We start from the raw sequence: 22,891 nt of genomic DNA, 5'->3' as shown, positions 1-22,891 counted from the left end.
AAACTGAATGGTCTATGGAGCTTCTATCGTTTAACAGTTTACAGACTTCCTTAGCTTCAGCATTCATGGTGATAATGTTAACAGACATCCTTTGCTCCTGTGGAGATCGCTAAACCACAGGTGCACATATTTTAAATTACAGTTTAGTAACAGTATGTGACATTTTTGCACTTTCTTCTTTAACAGTTTCTTATATTATGATTTGTTTTATAATGATTTAACAAAGAAGATGTTGTAAAATTAGTTGTTCATGGGACTTTTGTCAGTAGCGATGTTCTACACATTAGCTTTCCTGAAGCCTTTGTTCAACAGAGCCCTCTACTGCCTACAAAATTCCATACACCCCCACCCCCTCCTTTCTTTCTTTTTTTTTTTCACAACCTGCAGAGAAAAGATACGATTAAATTAGCTGTGCTGAAGGAACAGCCAAGGCAGAAAAAGGAGACTGGGAGAGAGAGAACGAGAGAAAACAGAGTGGATTTGAAGGGGGAGAGAGAGAGACATACACATATTCAGAGACTCATTACTTCAAGCAGAGCTAAAGATTACAATTACATGGCATACAATACCTTCATCTGAAACAGATTCACTGAGCCATTTATACTACAAGATCTCCTGGAGGTGAAATAGGCAAATATTTACTTTTTGCAGGTGGCATTTCTGCAGGAAGACGTGCATCAGGGGGCTTACGGAGACCAAAGGTAAGTGTCAGAAGCAGTACAGTTGACAGTTCTTGCAACCTCAAAACACTGACTTTCTTACAGGTCAACAGGCTTTGATGGAAAAAAGCTTGAAGTGCTTATAGTGTAGGCAGAGAATATATAGTCCTATAGTTACAGCACTGCACTGTGAACTAGATTAGCATTATGCCTGAGTCCAGTTTGAATTAAAAATTATAGCTTTGTGACCTTGAGTAAGTCCCTTAACCTCCCACTGTCCTAGTCAGTCCAGATCTAGAAATTTTAACTCTCCAGTGGAAAAAAATGCATTAATTTGGATTTCTGTGCAAAGAGTTAGAAAACAGATACAAATGCATGGTTATCATACACTTAATATATATTTTGCCTTTCCTGTTTTGGGTGAATGTGATCCATTTCAGATAGTTATTACTCCACAACCAGCTCTGTAGAACTGTCATAAATCTGATTTGTAAAAGACTGTAAGTTATGCTTGGTGCAGTTATCCTAGTAAGATATTTGCTTATTTTGTTGCCATGTTACTTCTGTGCAAGTACTGTTTGGTGCACATCATAAACTGGCACACTTTTAATAAATCCTGTAGGAATCACTATGGATGTTTTTTAAATAACATCCATTCTGAGTCCTCAAATCAACTTCTCCTGAGTGACCCCAAAAGAAACTCAATCTGATAACCGAATATTTTACGATGTCTCTCTCACTGCAACAGGGTACCACCTGAGTTTGCAAACTTAATATCCCTAGATAGTTTCAAGTGTGGTGTTAGGTTAAAATTCTTCAGTTTGACTGCTGCATGTTCTTTGGACCTGGAATATTCTTCACCCTTCCTCTACACTTTACAGTTTATAACCGTTCATTTAGCTTTGGTTCGTTCAGTTTTATCCCAGCCCTCTCTTTATCATCCCAGCCTAGAATGCCCAGTTTAATCATCTTGTCTTGCTCTGGGCATTCATGATTTTATATTCATTTGTTTTATTTTTATTTTAAAGACAATAATTAACAGACTAACTGGATGCTGTATTATGTATGCTTCATAGATTTATTCTTATTTATTGTGGGTTATTTTACTGCATGACATTTTTCTGAATTGTAGTTTTCTGTTAGACTATTATTGCTTGTGGTACACAGTGGTATTCCTGTCTGCGTGATAATTTTAAAATCTACTTGCTTGTCAGCCTCCACTCAAAAATGAAAAAAGCAATATCTGTGTATATGAATTAACCAGCAACCAAACTGCAAATAACTAATCAGTTCATTTCAGCTTCTACAGTTTGCATCTTAAGTGTTGAGCTTGGGAATGATTTATTTACCAGCTGACACCATTTTAGTACAGTTATAGATGACTGAATATATCTGTAATGATTTATCTTGATATAACCAACTCTGCTATAATGATCTCACAAACTGAAAGACAGAAATAGTTGCAAGGGATAAGTTACTTAAATATTTTAAATGACAAACTGAATTCAAGCTTATAATTTTAATTATGTAATTTGGTATGTCCTGTCTTTCTGCTGATGTATTTTCTGCCAGCATGCAACCAAACCAAACTAATGCAAAATGGCACTCTAGCATGCCACACATGCTTTACAATGCAGCACTCCCCATTTCAGCATTTGCTAATGACACTACATCCTCTGTTATCCTCAGATGACCCTCATTTTCACCTAAATTTACCCCGTCCCCTTTTCAGTCTACCAGCTGTTTTCATTGATCTTTCTAAGTGAGTAAATTCCAGCATACTACAAACATTTCAGTAAAGTAGCAACCGTGACTTTTACCCTTTCTCCTTCCAACCATGAAGTTCAAGTTTCAGCTTGGCATATATTAAATTAGAAAATCCAGTTGTTGTGTGTCCACTCCCCTCTGCCTGTGTTGTTATCCCTCTTCTGACTTTCAGGTGATGCCTTACTGTCCTCTGATCTATGTACAGTGAGGGCCAAAAGATATGCCCACTGATCTTTCCTGTACCATTTTTATAGATCTGCAGCTGTACTAGACTCCAGGCAGCACACCTTTTAGGTACCCATCCATCTATGAGTGATCACAATTATGATTATCCAGTGACAACCTGTAAGCTGTCACACATTTATTTTTCTAATAAAACTTTGCTAGCTTTAAAAGAAAAGCAAAACAGTTCGACAGTTTAGAAGCTGTCAACCAGTTAGGGACCCCCAACAAGTTGACTTGTTGGACAGATGCCCCTCCATCCTGGCCTTCCTACAACTCTGTTATTTTAAATGTATATGTCTCAGAATTCTGCATGTTACATTCAAGATGTTGTCTGACAGTAATCTGCAGCAGAGCAACTTTGATCTGCTGTTAATCTAGCTGAGAATGCAGTCTAACATTTTATTTATCTTTACTGTTGGCGTTTAACATTGTGTCTCATGCTCCTGGTTACAAGGGACTATTATGGTCAGGCCTCCATAGTCTTATTCTCATATAGGAACACAGATGTATTGGCAAGGTGATTTTAGGCCTTGGTAATCTTAGATTCAGTATGTCTATCTTTGTCTTCTTTTGAATTAAAGCAGTCAGACAAATCAGTAACTGCTTCACTAACTTTTATTTTAGCCATTTCAAAATTTAATTCCAGTGTCAGTGGATTAACAGGTAGTGAACTCACCTTGCATGCTGGCAGATCAGAAGGATGTGGAATCATTTCCCACTTCAAATTCTTGGATTCCTTTTTCTTTATTGACATTTCAGTACAACAGATGGAGGATGGTGCTGCAGTCCAGAGTGTGTCATCCTTTGGATACAATATTAAATTAAAGTCCCATCTGCCTGAGTTGGTGATAGCGCAAGTGAATGTAAAACATCTCAAAGCATTTACAAAAAGAGTACAAGAATTTCCCCAGCGCCCTAGCTAAATATCCCTAGCTAGCTATATAGACAAAAAGATGAATAAATGCATTTATATCTCTTCTGCTTTGGCCGTGTTCCAGAGAACAGTGACACCACATGTCCTTAGGTGAATTTTACACATAATGCCATCCTCACTATCTGAGCTATGCATGTGCAGTGGAGTTTGCCTGGACATCACATCCAATAAGGTGACACAGATGACATTCCCAATACTCGAGATGTGACCCCTCACCACCTTTCTCTGTGTTTGCCCACCTGTACATGATTTTCTTTGCTTTCTGTAGTTGTCCATTCCCTGAACAAAACATCACTGCATTAGAAACGAAAGGGATTATCCACTGCTATACTGGCCAGCTCAAAAGTTTGCTATCAGTTATTTGACATCATCTCCCTCTGAGAAACCTCTTTGCGGCCTACCAACAGGTCTTAATCAAACAGTTTAATTGCCCTTTCTCCTCAGTAATCTGCTCTTAAACTTGACTGCAGTTTAAAGAGAGATTAATCAGTCTGCAATTGTCTGTTTCATATCTAAAGTTGCTGCTAATAGACTGTAAGTAACAGACTCCAATCCTGTGATTCAGCCTCCAGCTCCCATTAAATAGTTAAATAATTATAGGCCAATCAAGGGATGTCCACAGTCTTTGACAGTCTCCCATACTGTCTCTGGCTGTAGGTCATCTGTGGGTATAAAATGACCTATCCATGTTCTCAATCCTTTCTTTACACAACTTCTGGTGTAACCCTTTCACTAAAATGATACCTGTCTGCATGTCTCCCTTTGTTCAAAACATGAACGCTTATTAAGTGCTTGTTTTATAACCTAAACAGTTTTTCTGTAGCTTCATGTTCTTGTGTTCAAAGCTAATCTCTCTGTTTCTTGTCCTTCTACATTTTCTGAATAATAAATTGAATGGTTATTTACATACTTTCTATATTTTTTTTCAGCGTTGTTGCAGTTCCTTGAGAGTTGAAGTTAATGTCTTAGCTGCTCTGCTATCCAAGTTATTCACTCTTATTTGTTTGAAAATAGAGTAGGTGAGTTAATTAGACCATTCTCAGCCATAACCCACACACAAGGCAGAGCAATGTAAACAAATGTAGTAAAACATAATAATCGATGGACACAATTTGTGAATGTACTATTACAAAGCTCAGCAAGTTCTAGACATTGCATATTATACAGGTGATTATCAAAAGTTGCTTGCAAGAGAGGGTTGTATGTTTTATTCATTAATAAAGTAAAACGCTATTAGTACACAAAAGCCAGGGGTAGAAAGAAGTTCCATTGAATAAGCCCCTGTGCCTCTGCTTTATCTGATGTGATGGGGATAGGCATTGTAAAAGGAAATAAAAGTTAACGTTGCATTTGTAAAATAAGAGTTGTAAAATGAAGCAGAAGTTAAAGTAACATTTGCAAAGTAATAGCACTGATAAAGCAAGGCAAGAGATGTAAAAAGATGTAGTTAAAATAGCACTTACAAAGCAAGGTATGTATAAAAGGCGAATGGTAAAAACAATGAAGGATAGACGCAAAAGAGATATAAAATGAGGTAAAAATGAGAATACATGGCAATTACAGCAAAAGATGCATTATTTTGGTAACAGCATGCAAGTATTAGGAAAAATAACATACAGAATGAAGGTAGGCAGCTGTTCTCAACAGGGAAAACAGAAGTCGTTGAGGATGTCAAAGAACAGTAATCACTCCTCATATATTAACATCCTCAGCAATGCACACCTTGACTGGTAGTCATAACAGAGAGTCACTAAGGGCCTAAGACAAGGCAGGTATGGGTGATGTCAGCCTTTGGGCAAAGGCATCAATGTGGCAGTGTGCTGACTGAATGACATGTGGTGATGCATTATCAGTGTTTTGAAAGTTTTAAGATTTTGCGTGCTCTGTGCCTAAGTTTGTTGGGAGGATATTCTACTTAGCAGGGCACATTAAAGTTAATTCATTAAGTTTTGAATGACTAAATAGTCTATGTGAGGTACCACATCATATCCTGTAGTACATCAGTTGTATTTGCCCGATACCGACTTCTAGGCAAAGAATGTATTTTAGTAGGGCATAATCTAATCAGAGTAGGAATATATTCCGTTCTGTCCAAAAATCGTCTTCTGCACTTACAGGACTGGTTACCCTTAAGCATATTTCAGCTGACTTGATAGTTTATTGCCTAACCATGAAATATGACATCTAAGTGACAAGATACTTTTCAGTCAGACTTTGACATATCTGAACTGATTCATTTGTCTTAAATGTAATATAGAAAGTTTTTTTCTCAGAAATCTATTTTATTTATTACCCACAAATGTACAACAGTCCAATGTAGAAAGTGGGTATATACAAACAAAGAATACAACCATTTGGGTGTAAGACCACATAGATAATTTACCAGCAAGATTAGAATAAACAAGGAAATGGTATATAAGCAACAATACTGTTGATAGCTTTGCATTAAAAAAGTAGTAGTATGACTTGATATAAAGATTTTTGACCTTTAGTTAACCTGCAACTATATATGATATTTACAACTACTACGTTGAGAAATCTCGTAGAGCAGGGAGTTTTACTGTTGCATATGTTCTGTACTGTTAATACAAAACTGTGGAATTTACCCTGCTTATTTTATTATGTAATGTTGAAAGTTTTGATGAGCAGAGGCCTTCTGTGGCAAGTCTTTGTCCAGTTACTAAAATGTAATGTTTATTTCTAGCTTTCTACTGTAAAACTAGTTTCAAATTTGAATAAAGTTATTTTGTATTTCTGGCTGCACTATATGAGATGAAAAAATGGATATCCAGCAGAATTTATTTATTTATTTATTTATTTATTTTATATTTGTTGACCGGGCTAGTCCAGCTGGATACATATCCATTTTCAGTAGAGGCCCGGGGAGAAAAGCTCTAAGTATGAGAAGATTACTCCATACAATAGTTAGAATAAAAAAACAAGCTTAAAATACATTATAAAGCAAAAAATGTTTGTAAAGAGAGTACAGATGATTACAATGAATGCTTTCATTAGATGAGCTAGCAGGGTCCTTAAGCAATAATGAAGAATTCATTTTGGTTAGTAAGCTACTGGTGATGTTTAAAGTGCAATGAAGGTTCTGTTTTCATCACAGAATCATGGTGGTACAGAAGGTCATATGAGTTAACATACTGAACTAGCTGCTTATAAACTACTTTTTCTAGTATCTTCAAGGGCTGAAACTGCAATGATAGGATATTTAGGTCTCTGGCTCATTGTTAAATGTGGAATAGTTATACATTCCCAGCTATGATGTGGGCACCCTTTCCAAAGCAATAAGTTCAAAAATGTGAAACAAATGGACAGCGATGAAGCTGACTTACCAGCTGTAGGAACTCTGGATACAAGAAGTCATCATTTTGAAATCATTTAGAATGTAGATTGTGAGTTCTTTTCTAACTCAAGCAGTGGATACAGTTTTAAAATTTCAACAGGAGCAAACTGAGTGTAGAATCCTGAGGTTCAATCTGGTTGATGAAGTTGCCCAAATTCAGTCAACAAGCTGCTGACTGTGTTAGATGGCTCAGGAGTTCGTTTTCCAGATAATATTAAAACTATCCATGTCTACCTATGTGTACCATCTATAAGGGATTTAATTTCTTTTCAGGAAAGTTTTGAATAGTGAAATGTCTGATTCTGTCTATCTATAAGGGGGTAGTTTTATGATGCTTCACTTCAATGTAGAGATTATGCCTCTTGGTGATGTAGTCGTTATTAAGTAACAACGACTGAAAGATTTTTAAGTGTTTCCAGAATCAGTCTGTTTTCTTGATTTACAGTATGATTATCTTTGGTGCGCAAAGGTATTGTTCAAAGTACCTTGACTCTTCAGTGCTGAATTATTGTCATGAAGTGGATCTGCATGTGCCTCCTCCTTTATTCCTGTCGTCTCAGACTTCATAAATCTCTCATAATATGATATTTGTCTGTCTCATAGCTCTTCCAGTCTCACTGTAAAATCCACAGCATGTTCTAGCTCCTAAGTGTAATGCATGCAACTGAAGCAGTCATTACTCCTTACCTGTTGTAAGAAGTTGCCTTAAATTTGTTGTTTTTGTGCTTGACATAAAAATGACAAAGCAGTCTTTATGAAACATTGAGGTATATGCCATAAGAAGTATTTCTGCAGTGTATACTTTATTTCCCCTTCTATATGTGTATATAATACTTTCCACTTAGGTACCTGCTTGTTCCTAATGGATTATGCATCAAAATGCTTGTATTTGTTCTGTATAGTCTTTCTATATACAGGACCAAAGTTTTAATGGGTACCTTTCACCTGTCCAGAAGCTCTTCACCCTTGAGGTCTAAGACATGCCATCCACATTAGTATGAATCAATAGCTACTCCCTCCATAGTTATGGTATCATTCAGCAATTCCTCTTACTTGTTGAACTGCTCTCTTGAAATCAGATTAAATAATAACAAATGAATAAATAAATTACTGGTCCTGGGTGAAGGGTGTCAATTCATCAGTTCTCATTTAATTGCTGGACTGCTTTGTTGAAATCAGATTAAATAATAAAAAAAAAGATCCTGGGTGAACTGGAGGGAAAGCCCTCAATATGCCCTATGAAAGGTGCTTCATCTCCTGATCCCCTTACTTAATGCAACATCCTACGAAATCATACAGCCTTAGAAGAAAGATGACTAGTTTGGCAAAATGATTCAGCAAGTAAACTGGGACTGCTGAACCGATAAATAATTCCATCTACTCTCTTTACTTGTATTTTTGGCACTTCTGATCCAATATTCCCATGTTTAAAAACATTAAATCAGACAATTTAGTTTTTGCTGATGTCACCAAATCTTGTATGGACAGACTAATGGTTATTCGTTAATCATACTGAAACAAAATTTACCCCTTTGCCCACTTGGCCAATTACTTCTAACACATTCCTTAGCTAAATTATGGAATTATCTCCCCCCTCCCTTTGCTGCACTCGCAACCACTCTAATTTCAAATCTCTCCTCCATTCTTACCTTACCTCAAACTGGGACTGCTCCTGCTCCCTTTCCACCAAAATTACACTGTCGTCTTTTTCAGTCACCCCTTCAATCTTGTCTACTATCACCTCTGATTGTTAACATTATTGTTGGAACAAACACTAAACTTGTATTACTTTTGACTTTATCTATATTTTAACATTTGTGTTTTTAAACATATACTCCCTGATTTTGCATTTGTATTTTAAATTGTATATTTATGCTTTTGTATACTGTATATTCCAAACTTTACTTATGTTATATTCTGTTAACTGCTTTTGGAGCTTTTCTCCCTAGGCCTCCACTGAAAATGGGTTCTGCTTGGCCCACTGAGCTTCCCTGGTCATCAAAGTGGAATTAAATAAATAAATAAATACATAAACAAATAAATAAAATTCTTCAGTTAGATCAGACCTTCCTTCTTTCTGATAGTGAACTTTCTCTCCCTATCATAAGTGTGAGATCAGATGCAGCGAGCAGTGACATTTTGAACATTTCTCAGACAGTAAATTCCAAAACCTGCTGTTGCACTTTTATATACAGGCGATTTAACACCAAGTGGCGGGTGCTATACCTTTACAATCATGCCACTTATACATACATACATACTAATGACACATACATACGTACTAACTCTAAGAATGCTGCATTTGTGGAGTAGAGGGAATACTTGGAGATAATACAATTGTGGAATTAGTATATAGTCCACCATTTGCACCTAAAGTCTCATTGCTCCAGAGATCACAATTATGACTCATGTACTTTCAAGAGCATGTGAGAAAAAGTTACAAGACTGCTTTACCTATCTTGGAGAAACAAGAAGTCAAGCCCTGCTGCACATAAGTGTGTGTGTATGTGTGAGTGTGTGTTGTGCCTGCATGCATGTGTGTGTATGTGTATGTGTGTGAGGATGTGTTTGTTTAAGTCTGGGTCAGTGTGTGTTGAGAAACACAAACTGATGGAGAGTTTTGTGATGACCAACTTGATGCCAGTTAGCTACCAAACAAACTCTACAGTTTTTCAGGCATTCCCTTCACTGCAACTATCAATAGCCACATCTGTATGTCTCGTGCCTAGCAACATCTGCATTGTCTTGATCATACCATAATATAACCTAATGAAATCAGATTACTGTTCAGGCAATCCTTCCTTCCACCCTCCCTCTCTCTACAACAGATTATACTGGAATGCATTATAGAGCGTGAGATGAATGTTAATAGAATTAAATGCAGTGCATTAGGCCATAATGTTTATATGCCCAACATATTGTATCTATAAAGGGTTCAGGTTGTTATGTGTCAGACATTTCCCTGCTTATACCTTTGATTGGTAGCACATGGCTAAAATGAAATTCAGCTGAGATACATATGGTTGTCTCAGATTCACTGCAGGCACAGAGTAGCATTCAAAGCCATGCCCACAGCTTCAATAACTAAGTAGGGGGATAATGTCCATGAATCCCAAGGCAATTAGAGACAGCAGGCTATATGGCAGGCATCAGCAGCAGCAGGTTACCTAGTGGTCCTGTCAGTGGTAGGGAAAAAGCAGCCAACAATGATCAATGTGCTGATAAATGGTGTGTGTGAACTTTGACCCCCCTTAGTATCTAGGGAATATTGCCTAAAACACATATTGGAACATGTGTGTGACTACAGCAGCATGCAGGATTTCCTCCATGCTATAGCACACTTTTACATGTTGTAGTTACATAAGCATGTTCGGCACAACCACTGCCACCAAGAGCTTGAATATTGAAGCAGTGGTCATGATGCTGCATGCCTTTCTGTACCTGAAGTGAATCTGTAACAAACATATGTCCCTGCAGCTGAATTTCACTTCAGTCATGTGTTCCCAACCAAATGTACCCATAGGGAAATGTCTTGCCATGAAATGGCCTGAAACCACATAGATCAGACATTAATATGTATACAGATTTCTTGAAAAAAATTGCAAGAGAGAAAATAAGTTGAGAACATATGTAACTTGCATATTGAAAATTCAGAGATAATTTTAGCATATAAGTAATATTTATAGTTGCTGTTGAGGCAAAACTGTTTTGAAATGGAGTTGAAAATCCATGTAAAATGTTATCATATTATGTGAAAGTAGAAACAGAGAGTGGTATGAAGTGATAGAAGCATTTTGTATGAGTGGTAGTTAAGAAAGAAACGTTATGCAGAGGTAGTTTGGTACCTTTACTACCTCTCACTCTCCAGAGGGCAAAATCAGTGAAATCTGGGTAAAATCAGTGGTACATGATTTGCATAAATTATACATGTACATGGGCAAGGTAGTCAGAGTTACAGAGAAAAGCAGGACACAATTATGTTTAACTTTTTCTTTATTATAATGTCAGTCTCAACTTTAACTAGCATACATTTTACTCACCCAAACAAAATCTGTCCCTTATAACACAGAAAGTAAAGCTGCACTACAATATCAGAAAATGTTCTATGTCAAAAAATACTCTCTATAGAAGAAATATGTTAGCGTAACTATAGTGGCATGAGAAATATATTTGTTAGCTTGTCACAACATTACAATAACCCTTGTCCAACGTTATCCTTCTCACCATTTCTGCCCTTTATTGTCTATTATCCCTGTTGCATAACAATGTGCTACTGTCAGAAAAGTAAATAAACCATGGAGACAAACTACTGATCAGGTTTGACCAATTAGATTACTTCAATCCTGGGTCAGTTTTGTGATGTAAAATGAAAGAGGTGAACCAGTGGAGTACATGCCATGGAACTGGCCAACAGAAAATAATATTATTTATTTATTTATTTATATTTGTTGACCGGGAGTGTCCGACTGGACGTAGGTCCATTTTCAGCAAAGGCCTGGAGAGAAAAGCTCCACAGTAAAATAAACAGACAGCAGTTACATTGGATTACATAGCGATTAACAATTTAACATAGCAATTACTTACAACATATTTACAGATGAAGAACATAGTGCATCAGTAGACAACTAGAATCTTTATCTGCGAAGTACATAACAGACATTAACAAATGTTACATTAAGAAGTTCCTGCTGTATAATAAGTACTAGGCTTATGAGCATCTGAGCTTGTTATAATCAAGGTAGTTAGTTGGGTGGAAAGAAAGGTAGTGGTTGGATGGGGTGGGTGATATTAGAGTGGGATTGGCAAGGGCATAGCCAGCATGTTTTTAGGTGTGCTTTTAGTAAAGTTTTGAAGTGGGTGCATGATGGTACGGAGGTAATTGTGGGTGGGAGGGTGTTCCATAATTTGGCTATGGTGCAAGAGAATAGTGCTTCACCAGCAGAGTTATTGGCTTTAGTGATCTGCAAGTGATTTTTGTTGCTGGATCTTAGTGGTCTAGTGGTGCAATAGGGTTGGAGTAGATTCTGGAGGGATGGGACATTTACTGGATGGTTTACTAGTTTGTGGGCAAGTGAGAGTTGATACCATTGAAGGAGGTGAGGGAGTTCAAGCCAGCCTAGTTCAGCAAGTGAGAGACATTAGCTTATAGCTGGCATGTTTCAGTATCTGTTTATGCAGTGCTGTTGGTATCACTTTATTGTTTCAAACTGTGAGGCACATAAGGGTCTGTAGTTGATTGGCATCATCCTGTGTACTCAAACAGGAGTGATACTAACACTGTAACTCTTAGTGGTGACTGTCAGGAAGATGTAGAGACAAGACAAGGATGGTAACCAGGGCATAAATAAAATATGAGTATTCTTTGGAAAAACAGGTAATTGAGTCAGTCATTATCTCAAAACGATGCTAGTTCATTATGCAAGTAATGATAGACACTGACATTCATCTTGCTGTCATGTACATTCTTTTGAAATTTAAATAATTTCTGATGTTTCATACTGTATAATTTTAACAGCTTTGGTGCATAAAAATTAACTATTATGCAAACTAAAGCATTAACCCTCTCACAAAATACACCACAAACTGAATATAATATTGCACAATTGGTTTCAACTTCAAGCCAACAAGGGGGGGGCAATTGTCTCACCTGATCTTCAGCTTTTCATTCAAAATTTTCTGATTCTGGGATGTGCTTCACTAGACATATAAAACCTCTAGAAAGACTCCAGTGGATCCTAATTAAGAAGATCACAGGCTTAAAGTCACTAAGCTAACAAGGATGACGGGAAGCACTATCCCTTTATTCAGTGTTAAAGACCCAGTTTTCCTGGCTCTATTGTATCTCCACATAACTAATAATTTTACAGATACCAGAACTGGGGACCTGAACTTTCACCAGCAAATAAAACTCAGTGGAGGGACAGATGCATCACAGAGTGTCTCCCCCACCTCTGGAACAGACTACCCCTGAAGATTAAGCAGTGTGATATGCTATCATTCTTAGACTTGGATGATTGGATGGACAGCCATAAAGTCATCCCAGACCTGACTGGTCCAGGATTTCTAGATAAGATTGGGGGTGGTTAAGAGTGGGTACTGGCAAGATATAAATGGTTGTTACACTCCTACAAAGCCTCTTAATGAAACAACCCCTTGTCATGAAGTATTGGTGTTTTTAAAGCCATATTATACATTAACAGGAACAGAAATAACAGCTAAATAATCTAGACAAATACTTGGAATGTTTAGGTGTTATTAATTACTGGGAAGTGAAATAAAATAGCCAATATTTAAAGAATGCCACTTCTGGAAGCCTTGCTGCATTGGTCAAACACTATAATTTGTATTAGTTTTAATTTTACTCAGTATAATTGGGTACCCTTGTAAGAGCCTTAGAGTAGCTGGCTTTGGAGTGTCCTGGTGATAATATCTACCTTTTAGCCTGAGCAGAGGGGCATAGCCAGTAAATCTGTGCCAGCCTTTCCCAGGCATGTGTGTGAGTGTGTGTGTGTGTGTGTGTGTGTGTGTGTGTGTGTGTGTGTGTGTGTGTGTGTGTGTGTGTGTGTGTGTGTGTGTGTGAGAATCCAGTCTCAAAGACTGTGTGTGTCAGCTACTTTGAGCAGGGACACAGGGTACCAGTTTCACAGAGAGGGTGGTAGAGGACTTAGCCTGGGACACTTGGCTGAGGACTCAACTCTATGGCTACGCCAGTGGGGAGTCTTAATGGGGGCCTAGAGAGAGAGAGAGAGACAGAGAGATGGAAAACCCACATCCTGGACTGAGTGTGTTCCCTGTGTGCTCTTAATGGAAACCGTTCTTGGTGCAGAGAGCTGCATCTGGAAATACTGTGTGTATCTATCTTTGTTCCAAGTGAATGTCCATCACTAGTGTCATTGGTGAGGATTCAGGTTCCTTGATTACTGGCCCAGAGGAGGGACATCACAAACAGATTAGAAATTTACAACGTACAGTTAATTAAAACATTGTAACATGCTAATGTATTAATAATTCACTACCAGGCATTTCTTGAAAGGTAGTGAGAAGTTAACTAACAAGGTACTTGGGAACACGTGAACATGGCACTCAATTAAAAATACAGTGAACCTCATGAGAGTTGAAGATACAGAAATAACCTTTCAGGTTAGCAGCACAGAGTGGATAAGGTTAGTCTAGGTTTTAAAATAAATAAATGAAAGGACTGCTTTTCTCCACCTCATCTAAACACCTAAGCATTACTGGACATGCAAGGAATGCTTGAGAAAAAGTTTTACAATAGAGCCAACTGAATTACAGTAACCCACATGCAGCATTCTGTAGTTTAGAAATAAGTGGAACATGAATTTAAAATAAGTATTTTTTTGTACTAAAGCAAAACTACTGTTGCTTAAGTCCTACTGACCCTACTTACCGGTAACAGTAGATTTTTGTATAGCACGCTACTTTACTGGCTTTCAGGTACAAATACTCTTCTACCCTTTCTCTGGCAGTCTAGCAAAGCTCAGAGTCCCTCCCACTGCCTGTCTGTGGGTGTGCCAGTACAGACACTGCCTTACAGACCCTCAGACAGGACCCTTTCAGTTTTCTAGGGTCCAGCAGGAAGAGAAGATGAAAATGCAAACTTTGCAAACAGGTACTGTTCCAAAGCAAAACCCACACATACAAATACAATAGTAAAAACCATTGAACATACCTCAAAGACAACCCCAACACCAACCTATGCACATCCAAAAAGGGGGATGGTGGGTGAGTACTGCCACTAAGGCAGTGTGTTCTACGAATATCTACTGTTACAGGTAAGTTGGACTTATGCAACAGTACTATGTTCAACAAACACAGTGTCTTACTGGCATTTAGGTTGATTCCCAAAGCTTACCCATCTTGGAAGGAGGAAGGATAAGGTTCCAGGAGTTGCTGGAGAATGGTCCTAGTGAAACCTTCTCCAGAACTAGAAAAGGCATCCAGCATGTAGTGCTTCTTAAATGTATGGACTGAGGACCAAGTTGTTTCCTGTGAAATACGAGTCCACCCCTTTCCAATATGCAACTGAAGAGGAAAAGGCTCTGGTGCAATGCATTTTACTTTGCCTGGACAATCAACAAGCAAGGGTTTGCTTAGATACAGGCTGAACCTTTTTTGCCCTGTATAAGAAATAAAAAAACTTTTGGCCTTCCTGAAGGGTCTAATTCTGTCAAGGTAGTACCTGAGCTGCTGGTGCACATTCAAAGTATGATGTTTCCCCTCTCCTTGATTCTTAAGTGCTGGAAAGAACACAAGAGGGGTTGGTAGACTGACTGAAGGTGAATTCTGAGACCATGTTTGGTGTGAAAGAGGGGTTAGTGTATAACACAACCCTATCTCTGTGGAAGGTAAGGTTGTCCCACCATGAGAGCTTGCAGTTCAGAGACTCACCTTGCAGGTGTCAGAGCAATAAGCAAAACAATTTTTCCATGTTAAAAGTTTCAGATCATCCTGAATAGCAGATTTAAAAGGTGGCAAGGTCAATTTCTCCAGAATGCAGCTGAGATATCATGAAGGATGATATTGCTTGTGAGGGGGTCTCATATGCAATACTCCTTTCATGAACTATTTTACCAAAAGAGAGAAAGAAAAAGGGGGACCACTGGCAGACAAGCAAAGATGGCCGCTAAATGCACTTTATTGGATGTATTATGATAAACCATTCTGAAGTAGCTCACGCAACTATTTAAAGACCAAACAACACAGGACCCTGTTCCCCACTTAGGTAAAAATTAGAAAACCTCATTAATTTGAAAACATAACATTTTCTAGCAGTAGGTTTGCTGGCCTCCTTTATCACCTGCTGCACATCCTCATGAAAAAAGTACTTAAATGGCGCCTAGATTTAATCATCCAGGCTGTCAGGTTGCAGTTTCTCCAAACTGGTGTGCACTAGTCACCCAAGAGACTGTGTGAGCAAATTTAGAATATGAAGAAGTGTGTGATAATTGTCCTTGGTCAGTACTATTAAAAGGGAGAATCAGGGCCAATAGGGATCACCTCAATTGTCTTTGGTATTTTGTTTCCGAATCTTCGGTAGTACCTTGTGAGTCAGTGAAAAGTGTAGAAAAGCATACAGAAACATTCCCTTGCAAGGGAAAAAGAATGTGTCTGCCCTCCATGCTTCACTGCAAGGATGTCTGGAACAGAATTTCTGTCTGATTTGAAAGGATTTGAACAGATCTCTTTGAGGAGTTCCCCACATCTGGACTAGAAACTGGAACACCACTGCCTTGATTTGTCACTTGTGTGTCTGCTCAGGATCTGCTTACTCTGTCTGCCGCAACATTATGCTCTGATGGATGTATGAAGCCTGAAGAGTCAGAGAATGCTGTAAATCCAGCTCCCAGGCCATCATTGCCAACCAGCATAGAGGGTATGACCTTGTACCCCCTTGTTTGTTGAGATACCACATCTCTGTGGTGTTGTCCAAGAGGACCTGGCATCCAAAGGTGATGGAGTACTTTCAAGACATGGATCATTGTCAACCTTTCCTTGATATTAATGTGCTTCCTTGGGGCTCCAAGTGGTCTGCACTTGCACACCATTTGATACAACTCCCCAAGTGAAGTTGGATGATTCTGTCTGGATAGATTGCTTCTCAGGAGGTGGGAAGAAAGGAAGTCTGGATTGATACCCAGCTGTGTTTTCCACCACTGTAACTCTCATCTGATGAAGGGCAGCACCAGCTATTAGAAGGTAGGTACTGGGCCCAACAATTTTGTACCTACCATTGAATTTTCATCATGTGGAGAGGGGCCAGTAATATTTTGAGAATCAAAGATAGCATCAGTCCTAGAATGTTAGGAATTTTCTTGCTGAGGTAATGTTCCTCCTAGAGAATTTTTGAAACATCATCTGGCAGGACAGAACCTAGTCTTCAGGAAAAAATACATTCTTTTGTTGGTGTTAATTAAGCACCCTAGGAGAAAATCAGAAGGAAGGGTGCTAGGCACAACATCTGAAGTTTCAACTTGAACCCTAGCTGGAAGAGTAAGTTGAAGACCTTCTCAGTGATTCCAAATACCAGGAATCAGACTTTGTGCAGATCAGCAAATTGGCCAAGTAAGGAAAAATGTGAATTCCAAAAGGCTGTCAGTGAGCTACTACTGGAGTAAGGCATTTGGTAAACACTCAAGGTGCAGTGGATAGCCCAAAGGGCAATACAGAGAAATGAACCAGAAACAATAAATCTCAGGTAACTCATGAAGTGAGGAGCTATAGGGAAATTATGATATGCATCCTTCAAGTCCAGTGTCACCATGAAGCAGTTGTCTATTACAAGTGGAAGCATTGCTGATAGAGTGAGCATCCAGAACTTGGAGATTGAAAAAAAAGTATTCAGAAAGGATAGGTCTAACAGTGGTCTCCACGACAGGTCTTTTTTTTGAGGACCAGGAAAATTTGGGAGTAGAAACATTTAATTTTCTCCAAAGGAAAGACCAGTTCAATGACCAAGCATAGGCTCGAGTATAGGAGGAAATAACAAAGTCTGGTCAGGTGGATGAAGAGGAAACTCTCCTGAATGGAGGAAGATGTTCCTTCCACTGCCACCTGTATCCCCTATCTGTGATGTTGAGTACCATTTTGTCAGTTACCACTGATGGCCCGCCCACCTTGTTAAGAGCTAATTTTCATGATGCGGCACATACGAAACATTTTAGACACCTCTTGTATCAGTTTACCTAACTCATACCAGTATTTAAGGATCTGATTAGCTGCTGTACCAAACATGCAATTAGCATCCAGCAGAGCATTCAAAAATCTCTTTTTTTAACTAATCAGAAAAGTTTGGGCTGTGCAATCAAGTATACCTCCACAAACTTCCACATATAACACTGGTAGTTAAACATATTAAAAGCTGCCATGCTGGACAGCTTCTTTTCCTGAGATTATAGGCACTTGCTTAGTTTATTTTAGGGACTGGGTTTGATAAGACACAATCTTTTTAATGGAAAGGATTGCTGGGGACACAGAAGAAGAGAATGCAGACAAGAGGGCTTGGAGGCCAGTCATGGCCAAGCACAACTTGAATTTCTTAAACCTTTCTTAGGAAGACACTCATTCAGCAGAGAAGAATTGCAAACTTTAATAAAAACATCTTCAAATACTGTGAACAACAGGGGAAGGTCACCATATCTGGGCCCACATCCACCAAAAGATCATATATCCTGCTGATCTTGGGGGCAGACAGTGGTCTTTCCAGAATTTGGGGAAAAATCTGTTTGGGTTTCTGAACTTCTTCATCCTCAGAGGAAATTGACTGATCAAATTCTGACATTTCTGAAACATCAGGTTCCATATCCCTTTCAAAATCAGGATCCTTGGGTGGTTAAATGGGGGTGGGAGTGCCAACATTACTCATAACCTGGGTTTGCACCTCATAGTCACTGGCCTGAATACTGGATCTAGCCATAGCCACTAGCTCAGGTGAAAACACAGTTGGTGGGTTTTCTGTCTCTTTCTTGCATGCACTATACTAGTGAGAGAGTCCCCGGGGGGAGGAGACTTATTGACACTGGCAACAGATTCTGCACCTTTGGCTTCCCCTGTACCTAAAGAGTTTAGTTCTTCCATACCTGAACCAGGCTATAGTACAGGCCTGGAGGACATGTCTGACCCTCATGTCATTCACAATTATGGTATTAAGACGACACCAGGGGACTTGAGGCAAAAGAAGGTGAATAGCCTGATAGTGTGCCTACATACCATAGGCTTATATATTTTTTTATTTACTTTTATGTTTTTAGGTACATAAGGGGTAGAAGGTGAAGGGTAGAGGGTACCGTATTTGTCTGAACCATGAAGTCAGGAGACAAAAAATAGCTAGAGTGATACCCTGAATAGCTGTATAGTCAGCCCAGTAAAAAATTCCTGTCAGAAATGTTTATCATACAAAATGGTGCCAAAATCATGATTTAACCAAAAAAATAATTTAAAATGCTATAAAAGAAAAACTAGAAAATCAGCAATTTTTCCTGTTAAAACTTTCAAATGAAGGTTTTGATCAATGGAAATAACAAGACACAATTAACTTGTGGCTCTGTCAACATGAAGGAATAAACTGTAATAAAATGGCCTTAGTACAGAAACTCAGTTAAACATTCCAAATGACCATAAAACAAATTACAAGGATTAAAATCCCACAGAAACCAGCAATTAGCTTATAATAAAGAATATAAGCCACATACTCCATGTAAAGTTAAACCCCAAGCATATACAATTTCCCAGTCAGAAAAAAACAGTTAAAGTAGCAGAATACACTAGTCAAGCACTCAGAGAAAAAGGAGAGAGGGGAAATAAAACTCAAAAGGGTTCCTTATCTGAGTAAGGATCAGTCTTCCAAGAAATCCTTCTTGTTGCTTGTCCCTCTCTAACATAAATGACAAGCAGGCGGGGTATTTTATTTAGATGCTTTAATACATAGAAACACATCAGGATGGATAGCAGCATCACAAAATATAAACAAACTGGTTAACAGACAGACCTTACATACACACATGCTTACATCTCAACAGCTTACTACAAAATGGCAGTCAGACTTGCACTTGCTCAGTATTTATATACTTGTGCAAGCCCTTGGATAGCTTCTTAAAGATACATGTATACGTATTGATCTACATCCTCCATCTTAAAATCATTGCCATTTGTAAAAACAATATTAGTTTAGGCATGCATTACTGTAGACATTAGAAACAAAACACAATGTTCATGTCCAAGTTGCTGTGTATCTGCTACATGGTTTGGAGATACGACCAAATCTCATAACATAACAATCTGGACTGAATTTAGCAACAGGCGCAGTCTTCAGTGAACAGATCATAGCAGGAACTTCTGGATTCATCATAGAAATGGGAATATTCTCTGGAACTTCCTCAGGAACTGGAACACTGAACAACTCACTCTGAGATAAAAAGTCTTTCTCACAGGGCTGTGTGTTGTGGCATAGGCTTGGACACCAGGCTCGAATTTTTCTGATTCCACCTAAATTCTGCTCCCTGTGATTCCACAATGTATGATCTCAGCTCTGGGCAAATATTCTTCACAACACCAATCTGATCATAACCTTTGGACATCTACATCCTTCCCACTTCTCCTTCTCGTAATGGATTGAGTAGTTTGCTGTTTTTATCGTACTAGGACTTTGGAGTTAGGTGTTTCTTCAACAAATTGGCTTTTACTGACCTGTTGTTCTTGACACATGGAACCAACAATTGACTGATTGGTAACGTGGTTCTGGTTTGTCTCGAAAGAAGTTTCTGAGCAGGTGAACCAAGATGTTTATCATGGGGAACATTTCTGAAATTCAAGAGATTCAGGGAAAACATCACTATTATCTCATTTTGACTTCTGTAGTAACTGTTTTGCACTTTGAACTACATGTTCTGCCAAACCATTTGACTGCGGGTACACAGGGCTACTCGTGACATGAGTAAAGTCCCATTCTTCAGCAAATCCTTTGAACTGTTGGCTTGTAAATTGGGTGACATTGTCAGAAATAACTTTGTGCGGACTACCATGAACTGCAAAATGATGCTTCATCTTAGTAATAACAGTACTGGATGCTAGATTAGGGAGTAGGTCAATCTTGAACCAATTAGAGTAAGAGTCTACTAACACCAAATAATGTTGATCATTCCTCTGGAAAATGTCGGTGGCTACTGTTGACCAAGGTACTTCAGGAATCTTGTTTAGATGAAGTGGTTCTTTCTGCTGATGTGGTTTTGTACTATTACACATGGAACAAGATGAAAGTGATCTCTCAATGTTGGAACAAGATGAAAGTGGTCTCTCAATGTCTAATGACATAGAAGGCCAAAATACTAGTCCTCTCCCTTCTTTTGGTAGAGTCATTTCCTGGGTGACCACAATTCAAGACAGTAATGTATTGCAAGAACTTTTAGACCTTTCATAATGATATCTTTGTCAGACAAAAAATCTCATCTCTGTATGGAAAATAGGGTCGCACTTCTTGAGGTAAATTAGATTGTTTTGATGGCCATCCTTGATTGATAAAGTGGTTGAGCCTTTGTAAAACTGGATATGTGGCTGTGTGATCTCTCAACTCATCCAGATGTGTGGAAGAAAAATTTCTCACTTCCATGACTTCAAAATCAAGGTTTTCATTTTTGTGTTGTTCTGTGGTGTTTCTGGGCGATCTGGATAATGTATCAGCAAGATAAAGAAGTTTGCCTTTCTTGTAGACAAGAGTGAAATTATACTTTTGCAATCTCAGCATCATACATTGCAGTCTGGCTGGAGCTGAATATATAGGATTTCTCAAGACAGTGACTAGAGGTTGGTGGTCTGTTTCAATCTGGATTGGTCTATCATAAAGATAATCATGGAGCTTTAAACATGCAAGCACAATTGCCAAAAGCTCTTTCTCAATTTGGGCATGCTGCATTTCAGTTTGGGTAAGAGTTATTGATCCATAGGCAACAGGTTGACCCTCTTGTAGAATGACTGCACCTAGACCAAATTTCGAAGCATCACATGAAAGAGTAACTGGTTTGTAAACATGATAGTATCTGAAAGTTGGTGGACTAGCAGTTCTGTGTTTCTGGACATCAAATGCTTTTTGTTGTTGCTCTAACCAATACCATGATACATCTTTATGTGCCAACTCTCTGAGTGGTGCTGATAGTTGGCTCAAGTCTGGAATGAACTTGTCTAGATAGTTAACCATGCCAAGTGTTGCAGGGCTTGAACATTGTCTGGAGCTGGCATCTTGAGAATGCCTGTTTGCTTAGAAGGGTCTGGTCTTAAGCCTGAACTGGTAAATAAATTACCAACTTATGTACCTTCTTGTAGCCTGAATTTGCATTTCTGTGGATTGAGCTTAAGATTCACTTGATGTGTCCTTTCCAGAACTTTTCTGAGGTTTCTCTCATGCTCAGCTTCACCATGACCTCCTACTAGTATGTTGTTGACTATGATGCCCAGAAAAAAGTTGCTCCATTATGCAGTGAAAGACTTCACTTGCAGAATTTAGCCCAAATGGTATTCTCAAAAATCTGTACCTGCCAAATGGAGTACTAAATGTAGTAAGCAATGATAATTTCTTGTCAAGCTGAATTTGCCAAAATGAACTGTTTGCATCTAAGACAGAAAAAAAACGGTGGCATTTGGCATCAAGGCTACAACTTCTTCGACTGTGTGCATTGGATGATGAGGTCTTTGAGTGCTTTGCTCAAATCTCATTGATCAATACATATTCTGATGTCATCTGAGCTTTTCTTATGAGTTATCACAATGGAAGGTACCCACTCAATTGGAGTAGACTGACCAAATGGACAAATCACACCTTCTTGCACCATTTTACCTAGTGCGGCTTTGACTCTGTCCTGCATGGCTATTGGAACTTTTTGTGCTGGCCTGATAACTGGACCGACATCTGGATCTAACTTCATGGCATACACAACTGGAAGCTTCCCTAATTTGTCTTTGAAAAGATCAGCACAGATAGAAAAAATGTACTGGGCAAAATTAGAGTAGCGGTCTTTCAAGCTAACTTGGTGGGCTTCCTTATTAAATGAAAATAGTCCTATTTTCAAACTATCTCTGAGCCCTAACAATGACTGGACGTGCCTCTTGACCATTTAAAATAGCTAGTCATAGCTTCCTTCGGCAGAGAAACGTGAAAGCACTATCGAGCCTTCAGTTTGAATTTCTTCACCATCATAAGCAACAAACTTCACACTCCTTGCCAAATCAAGCCTTTCAGAATGACACACTCTAGCAAATGTTTCTGCTGATATAACATTGCACTTGGAACCTGTGTCAGCTTTGAGCTCTGTGGGTTTTCCATTTATCTGAACAGTACAAAATATTTTATCCTTTGCCCTTAAATCTACTACATTGACTGTTTCATGAAGCACTGACACACCATCACCATAAAGAGTAGGGTTGCAACTTTCTAATAGATCAACT

The 22,891-nt window shown here is 38.6% G+C and overlaps 1 protein-coding gene across 1 annotated transcript in view; it reads left to right on the top strand.

Moving 5' to 3' along the window:
- Nucleotides 1-414: 414 nt before the first annotated feature.
- The window catches only part of LOC122812108 (neuropeptide Y receptor type 4-like), a 273,354-nt gene continuing 250,877 nt past the window's right edge, over nucleotides 415-22,891 (top strand). The window contains exon 1 of the mRNA XM_044084389.1: nucleotides 415-701. The gene's annotated coding sequence lies outside the window, so the exon portion shown is untranslated. The remainder of the gene's footprint in view (nucleotides 702-22,891) is intronic.

The sequence above is a fragment of the Protopterus annectens genome, chromosome 9.part0, assembly GCF_019279795.1.
Source record: "Protopterus annectens isolate FY-2018-M chromosome 9.part0, PAN1.0, whole genome shotgun sequence".
Classification (NCBI taxonomy): Eukaryota; Metazoa; Chordata; order Ceratodontiformes; family Protopteridae; genus Protopterus; species Protopterus annectens.
Note: the sequence above shows the minus strand (reverse complement) of the source record. Positions and strands in the feature narration are given on the sequence as shown.